The sequence below is a fragment of the Sphaeramia orbicularis genome, chromosome 3 (assembly GCF_902148855.1).
Source record: "Sphaeramia orbicularis chromosome 3, fSphaOr1.1, whole genome shotgun sequence".
In the NCBI taxonomy this organism is placed as follows: domain Eukaryota; kingdom Metazoa; phylum Chordata; class Actinopteri; order Kurtiformes; family Apogonidae; genus Sphaeramia; species Sphaeramia orbicularis.
This window is the reverse complement of record NC_043959.1, coordinates 13046375-13065473: the sequence shown is the minus strand read 5'-3', so window position 1 is coordinate 13065473 and position 19099 is coordinate 13046375.

Here is a 19099-nt window from a genome sequence, read left to right as displayed (position 1 = left end):
CTTATAAAACCACTTTAGTCCACGTCGGTCCTGCCTGTAGGACCCCCCCACCCACCCCAGCAGTGGACCTATTTGTATAAACTTTATAAGAGACGATGTGTCAGCAGTCTTCGGTCTCAACGATCGAGCCGTGTACCATCATACGGAGGAAAAATAACGTCTTGTCTCAGTCTGAATGTTGACGGGCCCGAGGCGAGGTTTCAACCAAAGTTTCCTCCGACAAGAAACCGCCACTCAGCAGAGTTTCACACAAATCAATGATCAAGCTGCTTTTCATCAACTCCTGCCATTTTCTGTAATTTTATTCATGCACATCTTACTGGAGGCTCGCTATTCACAAATGTCAATAGTTTTGAAGAAATCGGTGTGTTTGTGTTTGTGCTTGTGTGCTTGTGTGTGTGTGTGTGTGTGTGTGTGTGTGTGTGTGGTGCTCTTTCCCAGCAGTCCATCCATCTACTCTGATTAACTCCTCATGTGTGCTGTAGCCCGCAGCGATTAATTAATGATCTATTTGCTTAATTGCTAAGGAGCTGGCAGGACAAAAAGGACGCCAAACCGTCTGTATAGGAGGAGATCTGGGGGGGGGGCAGTGTTTGTGATGGGATGTTGATCTGAGAAAAGAGACAGACACAACCAGTCAAACTGAAGTGGAAAGTAAAAAGTCATTTATTTATATATGTAACATAGTTGTTATAGTAGTTTTAAATCCTGATAAATTGGGAGGTAGCGACCCCTTGTATATTATATATATATATATATATATATATATATATATATTATATATATATATATATATATGTGTGTGTGTGTGTGTGTGTGTGTGTGTGTGTAATATACACAAGATATTTGCAAACTATGAGTTCATTAATTCGAATAATAATGTTATTTTTGTAATTATTCTTGATCGTTCTTTTAAATTACACTGTAAAAAAAAAAAAAAACAGTAAAAAAAATGGTATTATTCTGGCAGCAAGGGTGCCGAAAAAATACTGTAAAATAATGGAAAATAACCATCTCATAAAAATACAGTAATTTTCCATAATTAAAATACAGTTTTTTGCCCTAACTTTACATAATTTGTTGTGAAACCTCCCGTAATTACACAAGATGTTTGTCAATTAACAAACAAGTCTAGTTAAACTTACAGAACAAATACTACTTTTACTGTTAATTGTCAGTAATTTTATCTCTTTTTTTTTTTTTTTTTACAGTATTAAACTTTAAATTAACAGTCTAATCTCATAAATAGAAAAGAAATATTTTTGAAATTATGATACATTTGCAAATGTATTTTAACTTTATTTTTCTGTGAAAAAAGAAAACATTTCTTTTAAAAATTGAAATTTTATGGTTAGTCACAGTTACAGTTTTTTCATGTTATTTTACATTTGACGTGTAAAATCACAGTCTGTTTTTGTCATTTCATTGATATTTTCCTGTATCTTAAAAATACAGGAAAAATCTGTAAAATAAACGGTAAAAATTCTTTTAAATTACAGATTTTTTTTACAGTGTAGTTGTAATGGTAGTTTTAAATCCTGATCAGTTGGGAGCTAGTGCCCCCTTGTGGTGCAAGATATTTACAAACTATCAGTCATTAATTTGACTAATAATGTTATTTTTGTAACTATTCTTGGTTGTTTTAAATTAGTTCTTACCTGGCATTGTTTTAGTTGTAGTCCTGTGTTTTGTTTGGTCCTCCGCCCTCTTCTTCTTTGGTTTATGTCAGGTCTTCTATGTTCGTGTATCTCCAGGGGTACCCCAGTATAAAGTGGGGTTCCTCCCCTTCCTCTTCTCTTTTCGAATGTCTCGTAATGGGAAGAAGTAGGTTATCCATTCTTATCCATTGCCATTGTGTTTTATTAAGTGATTTTATTTTCCTTTTTGGCACCTAATTTTATCTATATTGTTGTCTACACAGTAATCGAGTAGAATGAGTATTGACACTAATTGATTGTACATATGTTTGACGGGTAAACTAAGTGTGTGTGTGAGAGCACGCTAACCGGTGTCTTTTTCATTAGTTTGGGGCTGGACCACAGTCAGGACTAATTGTGTTTTAATTTGCATATTGCCAGAATAAACAGAGTGCGAGGACTATTTCCTCCTCCAATCACAACATTGTGTCCTGCGGGTCCATTCTACATCACACCAGTAAGAAACACAATGCAGAGACCATACCACCGGTCACATATAGATATATATATATATATATATATATTTTTTTTTTATATGTATTTATATTTAGTGCACATGTTGCATAGTATGTCCAACAAATAGGGTAAAGACTCCTCTAAGGCAAAAACTGTTCTCCTGATAAAGATGCTCAGTTATTATCTCAGTAAATGTCATGTACTTCCTTCAGGTTTAACCTTTTATGGACTATTATAACAGGCCTAGATTTCTTTATGTTGTTTTTGCCATAAAAGTATCAGAAAATGTCTTTTTTGCCAATTATGTTGCATCTTTTTCAAGATGACCTTCACTTTGAATATCTGGCCATTATTTACCATTATTATAGGAAATAAATGCTTAAAACAGTGTGTTATAGCAAGAAAAAAAGCAGATTTGCATTTTTAAAAAATATTTTTTAGTGTGAAAAACATTTATAAATGTGCATAATGAGATGACAGAAATAAACTTTCAGGTATTTTATATGAACTCAAACATTTAACCCTGCATTTCACTGAGAAAAACATCCATGATCCGGTTCTTTTACAGACACTGCACCTCTTTCTGCCCTGGCTACACACACACACACACACACACACACATATGTGTCTGTGTGTGTGTGTGTGTGTGTGTGTGTGTGTGTGTATATATATATATATATATATATATATATATATATATATATATATATATATATGTGTGTATAAAATACAACCATCAATTAACTATACAAACTACAACAATATTGATAAAACAGTGATTAAAAGGTGAGAAAAAAACATTGAAACTTGACAAAAACATGGAAAAACACACTAGTAGAACGCTCCAAAACAGCACGATCACTATTATATACAATTATTTACAAGAATTCACCACAAGAACCTCATTAAAACGCTTCATCTGAGAAACATCTTCTAAACATGTTAACTTTCAAATGTCTTCCATCTCCTTCTCACCGAATGCACTCTGCTGCTCTCTGCTCCTGCTGTTTTATATATCAATAGAAAGGACCCAGTCTCAGCTAACAGATTCCGTTTGAATTTGTCAACAGCACAAACGGTTCAGTAGGTGCAGTTGTTTGGATGACGGTGCATGAAGAAATGTGGCGCCAGAGACACAATCGTCTTCAAAGAGTTAAAGGCTGATTTTGGTCCTGAGTGAAAGTCAGAGAAGCCACACTGTTAATTTTGGTTTTCAGATCGAAACCACAAATACAGCTATAGCTGACAGCAAGGTAAAGTTTACAAGTGCACCTTTAACCCTTAAATCTAGAACATTCAAAGCTATTCCAATCATAACAAAGGCTTTGTGTCATTCCTGTCCCACTGTCATATTAAATTATTTAACTCATTGTTGTGTTGTGGCTGCCTCCTCCACTACTGCCTCCACAATAATACTAGCAAATTAGGCTACTGCTATTATTATAATATATTTTTGTATTATTACAACAATTCTTATTTTCCCCCTCACTTCCCCCTCTCTCTTTCTCACTTTCAGTTCTGTCAGTTCACATTCTGCATGAAAATAACAACAAAAAAATTCCACATGAAGTGCAACATTTACAAGAGAGCAAACTTGTAGTAATTTTTAACAAACTGAAGAGCAACTTTGACAACAAAATTAACCAAATTATTACCTCTGCCAAGGACGGCGCAGGTTGTGTTTTCATCGGGGTTTGTTTGTTTGTCTGTTTGCAAGATAACTCCAAAAGTTATGGACGGATTTGGATGAAATTTTCAGGAAATGTTGATACTGGCACAAGGAACGAATGATTACATTTTGGTGGTGGTGGGGGTGGGGTGGTTGGGGCTGATCTGCCTTGGCAAATGTGTGCGCTCTCCGAGTGCTTTTCTAGTTAATTTTAGGACAGCTAACAAACTGTTTAGGCCACCTTGTGTTTGTGTGTGTGTATGTGTGTGTATGTGTGTGTATGTGACAGAGAGAGAGAGCAAGTGTGTTTGAGAACTACCGGACATCGGTGGCAAACACTGTTCGTCTTATCACCATCTCTTTCCTCTTTGTCTTTCACCTGAACCTGAACTGATCCCAAACTGGACTGTAATGATGGTGGAGGGTCTTCAGTCTCTTCCTTCCAGGTTCACATCATATTTGGGGTTTTTTTGTGTTTTTTTTTTACCTTATATCCACTGCTATTTCATATTTCAGGTCAAAATGCGCTCCTTCAATATGTCCGTGTGGAACTTGCGCAGATTTAAAGTTCCGCATCGAACGACGTCTTTCATTCCTTTTTCTTTCTCTCAACATACTGTACTGTTACGTACCAAAACGGTTTGGTTCAGTACAAGGTTATTATTGTTAACGAAAACTAATGAAATGATGAAAACTAGAACTGAAAAAACATTTTTGTTAACTGAAATAAATAAAAACTATAATTAAAAGAAAAAAAACGATAACTAACTTAAACTGTATTGTGTGCTTACAAAAGCAACTAAAATGGATAAAAATTAAGAATAAAATTCCCTTTGTTTTCGTCTTTGTCAATATCGGATTGATTTGAAATCGATTTATTTCCCTCAAGCAATTTTAGCTAGCGGGATCATATGATATTTAACAGTCCGTCACTTGTGGTTTCCAGTCGTCTTCTGGTCCCCACTCTACCTGGAAACATGGAGACTGAAGTTGGGAGAAAGCAGCAGAGTCCTGTCTGGGATTTATTTGAATACGACAGAGAAGAAGAGAAAAGAGACGATAAAACTAAAATTAATACTAAAACTAAACTAAAACTAAGCATTTAGAAAAGAACGAAAACTAATAAAAACTAGCAAAGCTGCTCTAAAAACGAATTAAAAACTAACTGAATTAGATGAAAAAAAGTGAAAACTAAGTAAAACTGAACGATAATGGAAAATCCAAAACTATTAGAACCTTGGTTTTGGTGTGTGGACCGTTACAGGCCTAAAAAATATACACGACATGGACACACACATCTGTTTATAAAATAACTCCAAAGTGGGTCACACAGATATGAGACCAGAACATGACCTTTGTTCACCATCAGATAGACAGAAGTGAAGTAGAACAAACTAGAAGCACTCGGAGAGCGCAGACCTCCGCCAAGGCTGATCAGTGGCCCCCCCCCCCGTGGACCCCCCCACCCCCGATCACCACCAAAATTTTATCATTTCTTCCTTATCCCATTTCCAACAAACCCTGAAAATTTCATCCAAATCTGTCCATAACTTTTTGAGTTATGTTGCACACTAACGGACAGACAAACAAACAGACAAACAAACAAACCCTGGCAAAAACATAACCTCCTTGGCGGAGGTAACTAAAAAAAACATTTGCAAATGTTTTCACCGAGAATGTGAACAAAAGAAAAATGTATATAATGATAAATATCATTCTTGTTATTTAAAAATATGTCACGCTGACGGTAATTACCCTTTTATTGCCTCGTTCCCTTCTTGTCTCTCCCACTGGGGTGGTATTTTCCTCCCCTTCCGGGTTGTTGTGCATGTGTTTTTATCTGAATCCATTGCAGGTTTATGTGTGTAATGTGTTGGAAAAACCGCTTCAGGTCCTTTTTGTGTCTCATTCTGCGTCCTTGTGCTGAATGTGGTTTTTTCTGAACCAGGCACACATTGACAACAGTTCCCAGTTCACTGCGACCATCTGTCACAGCCGGGCCTGGGCATTCCTACAGTTTGTCCACAAGCTGTAGGTGCCATTTGGTCCACCAATAAAAGTCACTCCAAAGGTTTTGTCCTAATTTCATACATCAGGAAACAGCACGACCACATGGCTCAACCGTATTATTTTAAATTCAGAGGACAGTGTCATGCAGTACGTTTGAGCGTTACTGTGAAATTCTGAATATGAAATTGTGATATGTAAATTTATGGATGCTATTTAAATAATAAACAAGACCATGCATTCCAAATGATGTCATGGTAACCACATTAATTACAATAATCAGAGAATGCAAACATTTGTACCACTGTTATGAGCACACTCAAAGGAACATATGAATGTTAAAAATTAATTCTATGACCCTTAAAACATGCCATTTAGATTCACACTTCTGTCAGTTGTTTGTAAGTGACTTTTGTCTGAACTGGATGTGATCTCAGTTTGTCAGTTCTATTATTGTTAGTGTAAACATCCATCAAAAAAGGAGGAACAAGTGGTTCCAGGCACAATAAGCCCCGCCCCTCGCACATATTGTATCTTACTTTGGCATCGATCCAGCTGATGTCATCATGTCTATGCATGCGCTGAAGTCAGCATAGACACATTTCACCCGTTATAAGGAAATGGGGGGGAAACGATTTTTAAAAATTCATTAAAAATTAGGGATGCACCGATACCACTTTTTTCCAGATCAAGTACGAGTACAAATACTTCCATTTGAGTAGTTGCTGACACTGAGTACCGATACTAGTCCTTAATAATCCCATTCCAGTTCTTAGTTCCTTTTGTAAATGTGCTTTATTGTCGTTGTCATTAGTCTGACTGGAACAAAGTGCCGTTACTGACATTTAATGTGTTGGAATGTGCGTTTCTCAATTAATCCACCAGGGGGCACCGCTCTGAATTAACCATACTGAACAAATACCACGAAGAAAAGGAAAGTTTTTTGAGAAGAAGAAGAAAGTCAGCAATAACAAACATGGAGACGACAGAGGTAACACTAATGTGATACTAATGCTGCAGCGTTTTCACTGGTAAGGTTTAACAGCTTAGCTTCAGCAGGAAGAGAAAAGAGAAATGAACCAGAAGTTTGGTTTTCGCCTCTGCTGGTGGCGGTCCGCACCGCTCCGTACCTCCATAGTATTATCAGTAGGATGGAAACCGGCCCAGTCCTGGGTAGTTGTCCTAAATGTGTCAGTAGTTTTTCTCTAACTCACACAGTGGCTCTTTGAACAGATCTTCTGCCTCCATGGTTCTGCTGGTATTCTTCATCTGGGTACGCATCCGCCAGCACCTGGAAAACAGATGGAATGTACGCAGAGGACGGACAGAACGCTGCGTCCATATCTGTCTGTGTCTTTAATGTTACTTGCAGTCAGCGTTACTTTTATCACCGTCATTTATTTGGTTAAATCTCCACACTCTTCACACTCCCCACACATTATTCCTCCTCCTCGTACCTGCTGCACTGAACTGGGAATGTCACACGGCCGTAAGTGGTATCAGTGCAGTTGTATCGGATTACTTTTACAAGTATGAATACAAGTACATACACTGAGTATTGGAGCCGATGCCTGACCTACTTTTCCCTAAATGTAATCGTGTCTTTTCTGGGTCACTGGTAATCTATAAACCCAGTTAGGTATGAATTCAACAGAAACAAACCAAACCAAAAACTATTCTTATTGCCTCCTCTTCGGGGGTGGGGTAATAACAAAAATGTCGACAGGGTTTGAAGTAATTTGGATTATTTGGGTGATGGATAAAAGTTATTTCCAGGCTTAAACTGCTGTCATCATTTAAATTGTTTGTGTAAAGTGTCATTTCTTAACAAAAAATAGGACTAAGGCTCCTGTAGTCCAACGGCATGTTTAAAGACATTCACTGACATTCATTTGACCTTTCAAGGTCACTCAAGGTCAAAAGTCATGGCACCAAATGAAAGCCCATATGTGACTTCCTATTGCCAATAGTAATTATATCAATATCTTCAACTGTTTTTAAGTTACAGGACTTGATGGTTTTGGAGAAGAAGTTTATTGAAAAATTGTTTATGGACGACCGACGACAACTGATACCAATAGTCCATCAGACCTTCAGAAGTAGTTGAAGGCAGTAGTTGGGTCATTCACTCAGTGTCTACTGTCATCCTTACTATATAATGCACGTTTCGGCCCCGCCCCATGTCCCCATGGCCCATCGATGTGTGATCTATGTTTGTTGCAGCATGGGAGGGCGTTTGTACGGGTTTTCCTCAGCCTTCACACACCCGATCCCCGCCAAACTCACCAAATGAAAACAAACATTACCTGACTATCTACTGGGCACACTTTGATGTCCATATTCAAATGTTGTGAGGTATGCTGGGCGATTTTAACAGGGTCCCAGCTCACCACAGACCAGATCCCAGCTCACCTCGGACCAAGTCCAACCTCACCACAGACCGTCACACACCCGATCGCCGCCAAACACGCCAAATGAATAGAAACATTACCTGACTGTCTACTAGGCACAATTTCATGTCAGTATTCAAATGTTGTGAGGTATGCTGGGCGCTTTTAGCCTCTCATGCTATCGTACAATGGCACCACAGGTACAATGCCGCTAGTAATCAAATAATACACAAACGGATACGCAGGGTGCGATTTGTCAAAAAACCAGAGGGGGGGATGTTTTTGCTTTTTTATTTTTTTAAATCATGAAAAAAACAGCAGTCATCAGGCCTAATTCTTTTTTAAGTTAACGGTCGGTCCTATTACATGTCCAACAGCTGAACATTCATCTTTAATTCAAACTAAAAATACATGAAACATTTATTTTCTGCAACAGCCACACCTGCGATGTGGGAGTGGCCTAATTCAGTTTCAGGACTATGGATAAGAGCTGATCACATGAACATGGGAGAGGATTTATGACTAACGGGGAACTCAGACTGTAAAACAGAACATAAAACCTAATAATGGGGGTGAACTGAGCATGCTCAGATGTCTATGGAAAGAACAAGGTCTATTCTAATTTTCTATTCTAATTTCTATGAATATTGAAAATAAATCCTACATTCAGAACACTCACCACAGACACGTCAGAGGTTAAAGGATTAAGGAGCTAAACATCAGTTACGGTTCTGCTCACAAAATTTACAGACCGACATAAACAGGACTTCAAAGGGTTTGGGTTTTAAAGTATCATATACCATGAGTCTCTATTTTCACCTCTTTGTAGAAATAAAGGGTAACCCAGTATTTTCTGGCAGTACCATTACTCCCAATTAGTACACCACCCACTGTGCTTTGGATGATGTGCTGGAGGGGCATGAAAACAACCTAATGATTATCAGCATGATTATGATAATGAAGCACAACTACAATCAGCATGATTGTCATTATACATATAACTAGACAGGCGCTAGGTTTTTTTTGCCCATATGTGACCTGTTTCCAGGGTGCGATTAGTCAAAAAAACAGAGGGGGGGATTTTTATTTTATTTATTTATTTTGTCAGAGTGGGGTGGGGGGGTGAGCAGCGGTTATATATGTGGGGGTGCGGTCCATGACTAACAAAACTAACGCTGGCGTGAAATGAACGGCCGACTCGCTGGTTCTATTCCTCTATTAAACAGCGGATCTGACACAAAATTTTCACAGCTTCTAACCTGTATCCACTGGACGCAGAAATGCAGGGCCCAATGAATTTGTCACGTCCCCCCCTCCCACCTCTTTATGGCGCCCCAGTGCTTGGGGATGTTGGTGGTCCTATTCCTGTAGAACAGGGCTGTCAAACTCATTTTAGTTCAGTTCCACATTCAGTCCAATTTGATCTGCAGTGGGCCGGACCAGTAAAATAATACCTGTGAAAAAAGGACAATTCTATTCTGATCAGGTTTACATCTACAAAGTTTCCTTAAAAATCTAAATAACATGAACAACTTGAGTTGTTTTAAGAAAAACAAGTGCAATTTTAACAATATTCTGCCTCAGTTTATCAGTTTATCATTTACACATGTGCATTACAATTGCACAAAACATTTAGTAACAGGCAGAATATTGGTCAAGTTGCATTTACTTCATTTCCGTTTGTTCATATTTGTTCAGGTTATTCACATTTTTTGTAAAAGTATAGTTTGGTAATGTAAATATTTTCATGTAATTTTACTTTTTTACACCAAAAAAACAAAGAGAAAATATGAGGTTGTCATTATATACAGGTTATTCTGATAATATTTTACTGGTTCTGACCCACTTGAAATCTAATTGGACTGTTTGTGTCTGTATGTGGAACCTGAACTAAAATGATTTTGACACCACTGATTGTTAATATCTTCAGTGTAATTTCTGCATTTCATAAATTCATCCAGCGGGCCGGATTGGACCCTTTGGCGGGCTGGATTTGGCCCCTGGGCCGTATGTTTGACACCTGTGCTATGGACTGTTTCCATTACAGGATACTACTGACTTTACAGTACCTGGTCGTCATAGCGATGCAGCGCGTTCCTTCCATGTCGTCTGCTCAGAGAGTTGCTGATAAACTCACTCGTCAAACTTATGCTGAATTTTTACGTCGGTCACCAAAGACTGAACCTCCTCGACAAACCATGGTGTAGTTTCTTGGGCTGTCATCATGTGGATTAACCTACCGACATATTTACTGTCAACTTCCGCATCTGTTTTTTGTAAAAGGGCAGGTCACAGAGACGACTCTGACCAGTCAGTGGTCTGCAGTGTTTACACGTCGCCTTTTAGTATCTGGTCCCAAGTCTGGGAACCTCAGCCGAAGTGATACCAAAAGACTAGTACTGGGTACCAGATTCCAGGTCCTTTTCGTAATGGAAATGCAAAAAGGCTGAGTCGAGTCGATCCGGTACCATGTAGTGGAAACGCGGTATCTGAGTTCACAAGACTATACTCTCCGCTCTTCACATTGAGAAAGGACTTGTCACTTGCCATGGTAGCTCCTCGTACTAAACGCTCATGCTGGATCTGGCAACTCCTGGGGGGGGGGTTGGGTTTACCACACCCTACAGTATTTTGAATGTGCTTGCAGTACCAGTTTTAGCCACAAACCTACATACAGCTCCTTTACAGGTTCCCTAGAAATTGTAGATCAGTGTAATTTATTTATTTTTTTGTTTGGAGGGAAGGCACCAAGACTGACCTTGTTTCCTGCTGCCATTCTTACTAGTTGCAACAAAATGCAACTTGATTGAAAGCAAATGGTTCCATTCTGGTTCTCTAAATTCTTTGAATTGTATTTTCATCTGCACTTGATGTTGTTGAAACGGTCAAATAAAAATGTGGCTGTCATCATTTTTGTTTCATCTTTGACCTTTTTTCCGTACATGTAGGGTTTATATCTGCTCTACAAAGTCTTCAGAGGCTCCAGGATCAAAAAGTATGAACCATTTATGTCACAATATGACTGACTATGACGTTCAGGTTTCTGATGTGTGTTCATACATAATGTTAGCCTCATACTATGGTCATACACTAGTGGACAAAAGTATGTGGACACGTTGAATTCAGGTGTTTCTTTTCTAACAGATAATAATGACAAATGTCATCATATAGTTTTATATTGGGATAAATATCATTACATTGGTTAGTTTGGTTTAAATTGTTATCTTTGTTTCCAAAATGCCTCAGAAATAGTTTGGACTTGATTTCTCTCAACACTGATTTTGTTGGGGTTTTTTTCTCCATGACTCTGATTTTAAATGTTCTTCCTCTAAATTTCTCTAATATTTTTCCTGCTCTGACTGTAAATAATAATTTCCATCTAGTTTCATCTGTGAATTTAGTGAAATATTGATGTTTATCAACTATATGGACATAAATATGTAGACACATCATGTCTCCACCTGTCAGATGTCCTGTTCAGGAGGATTGGACACAGAAACATCAATATTAATAATCAATAGGATATTTATCCCATAATATAAAACTCTATTCTGACATTAGTCCTTATTGTTTTGGATCCCAGACCCCTGTTAGAAAAGAAACACCTGGATTCAACGGGTCCACAGACTGTGGTCCATATAGTGGATGACTTAGACAGTTATGATATGAAGCTAGCAGTATGTGGTGTAGACTCGATGTTGACACTATTTTCATTGTTGGTATTTTCCAAAACTCTAGCCTCCCCTTCTTTCTGTGTCCTGAGTACATCTGAGTAGACCTGGTAGTATTACCCATTCTCATAGTATTTCCAAATCTGACCCCATACTGGATCATTAAAAGTACAGTCAACAAGTAAATGCCGTTACTAAACTGTGTGAGAGCCTGTCCCAGCCTGTTTTCTTCTCATCTGCATGCCCTCCTATCTGTGTTTTTTCCTGCAGGAACACATTTTTCTCTGTATTTGTTTCCAGACCAGACTGTGTTCTGTCCATTGGCTTAAGTTTGTGTTTACAGCAGATGCTTTCACAATGTGAAATAATATATAAAGTGGATAAAAATGGAAAGGATGGTACGGTAATGGAACTGAAATACAACAAGGCTGCAGCGAGGACAAGCACCAGCACAAAAACTCAATTTAGAGGCTGACGCACAAAAGAAAAGCACAGGTCGAAAACCATTAGTACAGATTATTGTAAAGCAGTGGTTTATGGGGGTTTTCATCCTTCAAACTCTATTTTCCAGGTCATTTTGGTGGAACATCAACTCACAACAGGTTCAGTTCCACTTTAGTCATGTCTCCAGAGCATCTGTATCAAGGTTATTATCATTAACAAAAACTAACGAAATGACAGTATTATATAATAATAATAATAATGATAATAATGATAATGATAATAAATAATGAAGTTGTGTAATGCCTTAAAAAGTCCTGTTTTTTTAAACTAGTGGTCCAGACTATTTGTAGTTTTGTGAGTTTGCCAAAATTCTTGAGAGTGTCTTCTGTGGTCAGACCAGACAAAAGGTGTGTGTGTTATTGTCAGTATAACAGAATAGCCGGCTTTGTGTGGACTTTCTATATGTGAAGGCATGAGTTCCATCCTAGTGAAGCCTCCTTTGTGTAAACCGTGGAACAGTGGGCTTGGGGCGGAGCTAAAGCCTGGGCAGGGGGCGGGACATGGACATGGAGCTGGAGCTGGGACATAGATATGAGTCCTGGCTTCAGGTACGTTCATCTAGAACGTCATGTGATGGTACAAAGACATGGAAACAAAGAGAATGCTGGCCTCAGGTTACGAGGGAATTGTTCCATCAATGAGAGAGGAAAAAAAAAGGGTAAACCACTTGACAAAAGTGTGTTTGTGTTCACATTATCCAAACCACAGCTGCTGCTCTTTGTGGTCCAGGATCCTCCAGGGTTTGTGGTTTATGATGTGGTTCAGATGGCACCAGGAGAACAGACTTCTACCATTTTATAGTGTTATATTATTGTATATGCTATCACTATAATGGTTTTAATACTGGTCCATAAACATGTACTAATACTGTAAAGTACATGCTCATGTACACTGCAAGAAAGACCTGTACAAAAATAAGAACATTAAAGTCATTACTGGGTTCAGATTTCAAGTAATATTATCTGCCAGTGCAGTAAGAAAACTGCACTTAACAAGTTTTCTTAAAACAAGAAAATTTTATCTGAGGATTATAGAGTGATAAAATTCTTATTTTCAGCAGAATTTACTTGTTTCAAGTCTTCATAGTAAGATTTTTTTAATCTATGGTATGTATATATGGTCTTATGAAGATGTAATGACTGAATAGATATATTTGTATGGGCAAAACTGCATAAAACAAATAAAAATGTGTTGAGGGTAAACAGTTCCTGTGTCCTCCATACTCATCCTCCAACAATGGAGCTGGTTTTATTATAAATGTTGCTTAAAATTAGTTGTAATATCTCAGTGGGGTAGAACAAGAGGAGAATTCTTGGAACAGGTCAAATAATTTGAAGATTAAGTCCCATTGAGTAAATACTTTTTTTTTTTTTTTTTAATTATCTTTCAAGATAAATATTCCAAATTCAAGTCAGTTTATCCAAGTTAGATGTAAATTTTTTACAGTGTACATGTAATGCGAATCTTTAACCCTTTATAAGTCACTTATTGAAATACTCTGAAATTCAAAATTTTAACCTTTGCATGTTATTGGTGTTATGACCCCGGGCCATAATTTGTTTATTTACGTGTATATATGTATATATGTTTCTGTTTAGTGTGTGTGTGTTCTCCTCCCGTCCTGTAGGTGTGCTGTGCCCTTTTGTGTCTGTTTGCTTTACAGGAAGCTGATTGGTGGAGCATGATTGCCCGGCCCCTTTAAATGGCCCTGGATTCAGCCGTTCACTCTCTCTTGCCTCCTGCCAGCTTCCAACCGTGTGTTCCTGTGTGTGATCGTCAGTCTTCGTGTGCTAATTTGCAATGCTGAATATAGTTGTAAATAGAATCTTTTTTGTAAATTCGATCCTTTTCTGGTAGGGGAGGTCGGCTCTTTTGTTTTTCCCGTTTTCTCCTGTTTTTGGTTAGGGAATTTAGGTTAGTTTTCTGTATTTTATTTTGTGCTTTTATTTTGGATTAGGTACGTTAGTTTGAACTCCAAAGAAGATATTTTGTTTGTTGTTTTAGCCGTGCCCTCCCCTAACCCTTCTATAGTTGAAAAAATAAATACTGTGAACCTTAGTTTTGTGACTGACGTGTGTGCTTGGGAGCTGGGAGGGGACAAAAGTAGAGCATATTATGTTCGCCCTGGTAAACCCCTAGGCCGGGGCGTAACACTGGACATCATCATCTACCTCCTCATCAGTTGCCATGACAACAGTCTCCCTCCTCTTGTCATTAAACATCCCAGCAGCACTTACTAAAAAGTAAACACATGCAATAAAACAACTGTTCTTAGGTCATAAACGGACAAAAAACCACTCATATTCATTATTTTCATTTCTATTTCTATGAAATCTGTCTGAATCAGTGTATCGCTTAATAAAAACCAACATGCTTCTGGACCTCACTGAGGCACAGGACTGGACCCATATTTAATATTTGTCACATCCCTATCTGCTCTGCTCTTTTTTTTTTCCTCTCTCTTCATAGGCCACACCTCCTCATTCTCTGTTCCCGCTCCCACTAATCAGCCTAACCCTCTCCACCTGTGGTCGCAGCCGCGGCTCATTAGGCGGGGGCGTATATATACCTGGTATCTGGCCCAGCCTCTTCGCCAGATTGTTCACGTCGTGTGTCTCTCCAGTATTATTCTCTAAGCCTGTTCTCAGATCCTGACCCGTTCCGCCTGCCGTCTGGATTCGACCCTACTCGCCTGCCTGACCCCGCCTGCCTGTTCTCGTCCCCCGGTAACGACCTGCCTTTGTTTCACCTCGCCTCTCTGCCTGAGCCCTGGATGTCGAACTGCCTTCTGCCCACGACCACGCCTTCTGCCCACGACCACGTCTTCAGCCGGTGCCCACCTGGTTCAAGAGAGGCTTCCCCGGCTTCTGACCTACCCCCCCCCCCCCCCCCCACCCGACTCTCCTACTGCCTGTTCCCTGTCTGTTATCAGCCTGTTGGTTAATAAACTGTTCAAAACCTTTAACTGGTCTTTCTGCTTTTGGGTCCTCTGTACTACCTGTGATAATATTTGTGGAAATGACCAAAAACGGTCACTTGCCCAATAAAGAGTTTTGATGACGCTGATTTCTTCTTTGGTTTTTCAGCTTCATCTCTGAGCTCTGTCAGCTTTTCCATGAGTTACATTCTGTGAAGTGGTTGATAAGTATCAGCAGTAGCTTTAATTCAATAAAAACCTATAAACATTTACAGCTGCAGAGTTGATGGCACGCAGTAAAACCCTATAAATGACTTATTAACATTTATAACTATAGATAAAAGTGATGGCTTCTTAGAAAATGAAAAACCACTACGTCATACTGTTTCCAGGAATTCCTCTAATAAACCAGTGGAATGTAACCAAAACTTTCAGCATCAGTAATGGACTTAAATACCGTACCGCACCGTCTTCATCCTCTTATCTGGGTCTGGGTCTGGGTCTGGGTCATGGGGGCAGCGGCCTCAGCAGAGGAGCCCAGACAGTCCTCTACCCAGCCCCACTTCCACCAGCTCTTCCAGTGGAATCCCAAAGCGTTCCCAGTAGAGCCCGACCGATATGGGATTTTTGGGGCCGATGCTGATACCGATATTGGGGGCTAAAAAAAGCCGATATCCAATATATCGGCTGATATCCGATATTGGTCGATAACCGATATATTGGCTGATATATGAAATAAGAACACTGATCTACACAGGATATAACAATCTTATATTAGATAATTGTGGACAGGTGGATAAACAGTTGCATAAATCTTCGTTTATCTGACAAATATAATTTACACAATTTTCAAATGCAAACTATGCAATCACAAAAATAATTAGAACAAAAAATATTACTTCCAACAAAATTATGTTTTCCGTCACAAATTTTGATGCATCTGCCTCAGGGCACTACAACTTCCCATGTAGACTAAGGACTAAACTGAGCACGTGCAGAGTGAATTAGGTGAGTCCTAAGTTGTTCCTGATTGGAGTAATTGCAAGAGTTACAACTGACCCGTGTTACAACTGTCCCCGGTCTCCCCTACACTATTAATACCCAGGCCTGCCTACAGAATGAAATTGTGAGGTAGACAGGAAGTGCACGGACATGGGTGTGTGTGTGGGGGTGAATACTTCATAAGACGGGGGGGTCCGTGATTTTCGACGGGTTGGGGGTGGGGTGGGGGGGGTGGCTCCGTGATTGTGTGTGTGGGGGGGTGATAGCGTCATTGTCCGAGCGGAAGTGAAAGTGAAACTAATTCACTTTACTGTTCCTCTAACTCTCCGGGCAGCACACAGCCACAGGAACAGTGACAGAATATCTGTGCAGCAAAAAAGTTCATACATCGGCTACATATTGGCCGATGTTGATTAATTGGTGATACGCTATAATTGGCCCGATTAATTGGCCGGCAGATTAATCGGTCGGGCTCTAGTTCCCAAGTCAGCACACAGATAGAATCCCTCCAACGTGTCCTGGGTCGGCCCTGGGTCTCCTCCCATACGGACACGCCCAATACACCTCCCCAGGGAGGCATCCAAGTGGCATCCTCACTAGATGAACTGGCTCCTCTGGACATGGAGGAGCAGCAGCCCTCCTGGATGTCCGAGCTCCTCCCTCTATCTCTAAGGCTGAGCCCGCCCACCCTGTGAAGGAGAGTCATTTCAGCCGTTTGTACTCGTTACCTCGTTCTTTGGGTCGTTACCCAGAGCTCATGACCATAGGGGAGGGTCAGAACGTAGGTTGACCAGTAAATTGAGAGCTGCTCCTTTCAGCTTCACTCCCTCTTCACCACAGTGGACTAGTTTAGTATCCACATCACTGCAGACGCCACCCTGATCCGCCTGTTGATCTCCCACTTCATCCTACCCTCACTCATGACCAAGATCCAAAGATACTTAAACTCCAGATACGACTGAATGGAGCATCAAGGGGATTTAGAAGAGAGTATACGACTGAAAAATAAGTGGGTATACTCTGTATACCACTGTATACCCTGAACTACACCACTGCCCTGCTGTACAGAAAATACCAGTAATGAGCAACATCTTATCAGTAGGGCTGTGTATCGGCAAGAATCTAGCGATACAAAACAAATCACAATACACAATATATCATGATACTGTTAAAAAGGCAATTTTTTGTTTGTTTCTTTTTTTAATGATTATTTCTGTGAAGAATTTAATTACACCAGAAAACTGCACAAATACTAAACACATTTTTATTTGATCACAACAGGATCTAATGCTATATCACAAAATGTTCCTGTGTTAAAATTAAATTCTGTTTTACAGACATTACAGCTACAGATCCTGTTCAATGTTCATATTCTATTAGTTCAGAACTAACATCAGAACAGTATTTTTGTGCAATCCCAACAAAGGAACTAACATTATTTAATAAAAGAGTTACATAATAATAAATAAAATATAAACAAAAAATGAAAACAAAAAAACCCCCAAAAATGAACCTCCACAATATCTGCATTTAAATAAATACCTATAAATATCGATACAATACTTTTTAATATCGATACAGTATTGTGAAATGACATATCGCGATATATTGCCAAACCGATATTTCTCTTCCACCCCTACTTATCAGTGATCACATAGACAGGAAGTGGTGAATTTAGTCCCAGATTGTACATTGGATTTGAAAGTTTGGGCTAACTGCAGTTTTGGAGCCACACTGAGTCCCAAGCACCTGCTCTCACAGTCCTTTTTCATGCTAAATCTTCATGCATCAAGTGCTTTTTACAATCTCCTTCATGTGGGGAAATGTCCAAAAAAAACCTTTAGTCCTCTTTAGTCCTCAACAGTCTGCCCTTGAGTGCCGTTCTGACAATTCAGGCTAGTCAGCGCGGTAGCCGTAGCTTAGTGGCTGCGCCTCTGCATGATGTGGAAAGTGAAAAGGCTGTCGTCTGGCCTTAGAGCACTTCAAAAAGCCTGGAGCAGTGTGAACGCTAGCACAAGTGACAGACACACACAGGGGGCCATGCCTTGTGTGTGTGTTCGTGTGCATGTGTGTGTTACTGCATTAGCACACGTGTGTTCGACCGCGGCCGTGCATGTGTGTGTGTTTACATGTGTGTTGTGTGTGCGTGGGCATGTGTGCTGGGTGAGGGGAGGCCTATTAAAAAGCTGCCTGAGGAGAGGGCTTTCAGTAGGGAATCTATGGGGGGGCACAGAGGATGGAAGGGGCCATTGTGTGTCTGAGTTCCATCCTGAGAGCTGGAATTAGAGGCTTTTTCCTCTGCCTGGCTGGAAGACGCTGTACTACCACCGACCCCGTGTTTAATTAGAGCAGCTCTAGAGGGACGAGGAGGAGAAGGAGGACACAAATAAAGACAAGAGTAATTCTACGGGACAGAAGAGACAGAAAAATATGGATTCACACAGTTTGGAAATGCTGTGAAAACCTGATTGGAAGTGTAATGAGGCATGTGATAACAACATGACATCGAATATGATCAAGGTTGGCCCCGTCACTGTCATAAAGATCTCAGTAGCACGCCGCTGATTGGAAATAACAGCTAATATGATTAAGTATCACAGGGTTTTTATGCCTTTGCAGGATTCCTTCGATACACAGCGTTGAAGAGCGTGTTTTAGAAAATGCCTTTTTTTAGTCTAATCAAATGAAACCATGGGGGTCAAACTCATGTTAGTTCAGGGGCCACATACAGCCCAATGTGAGCTAAAGTGGGCCAGTAAAATAACAGGCATACCTACAGTTAGGGA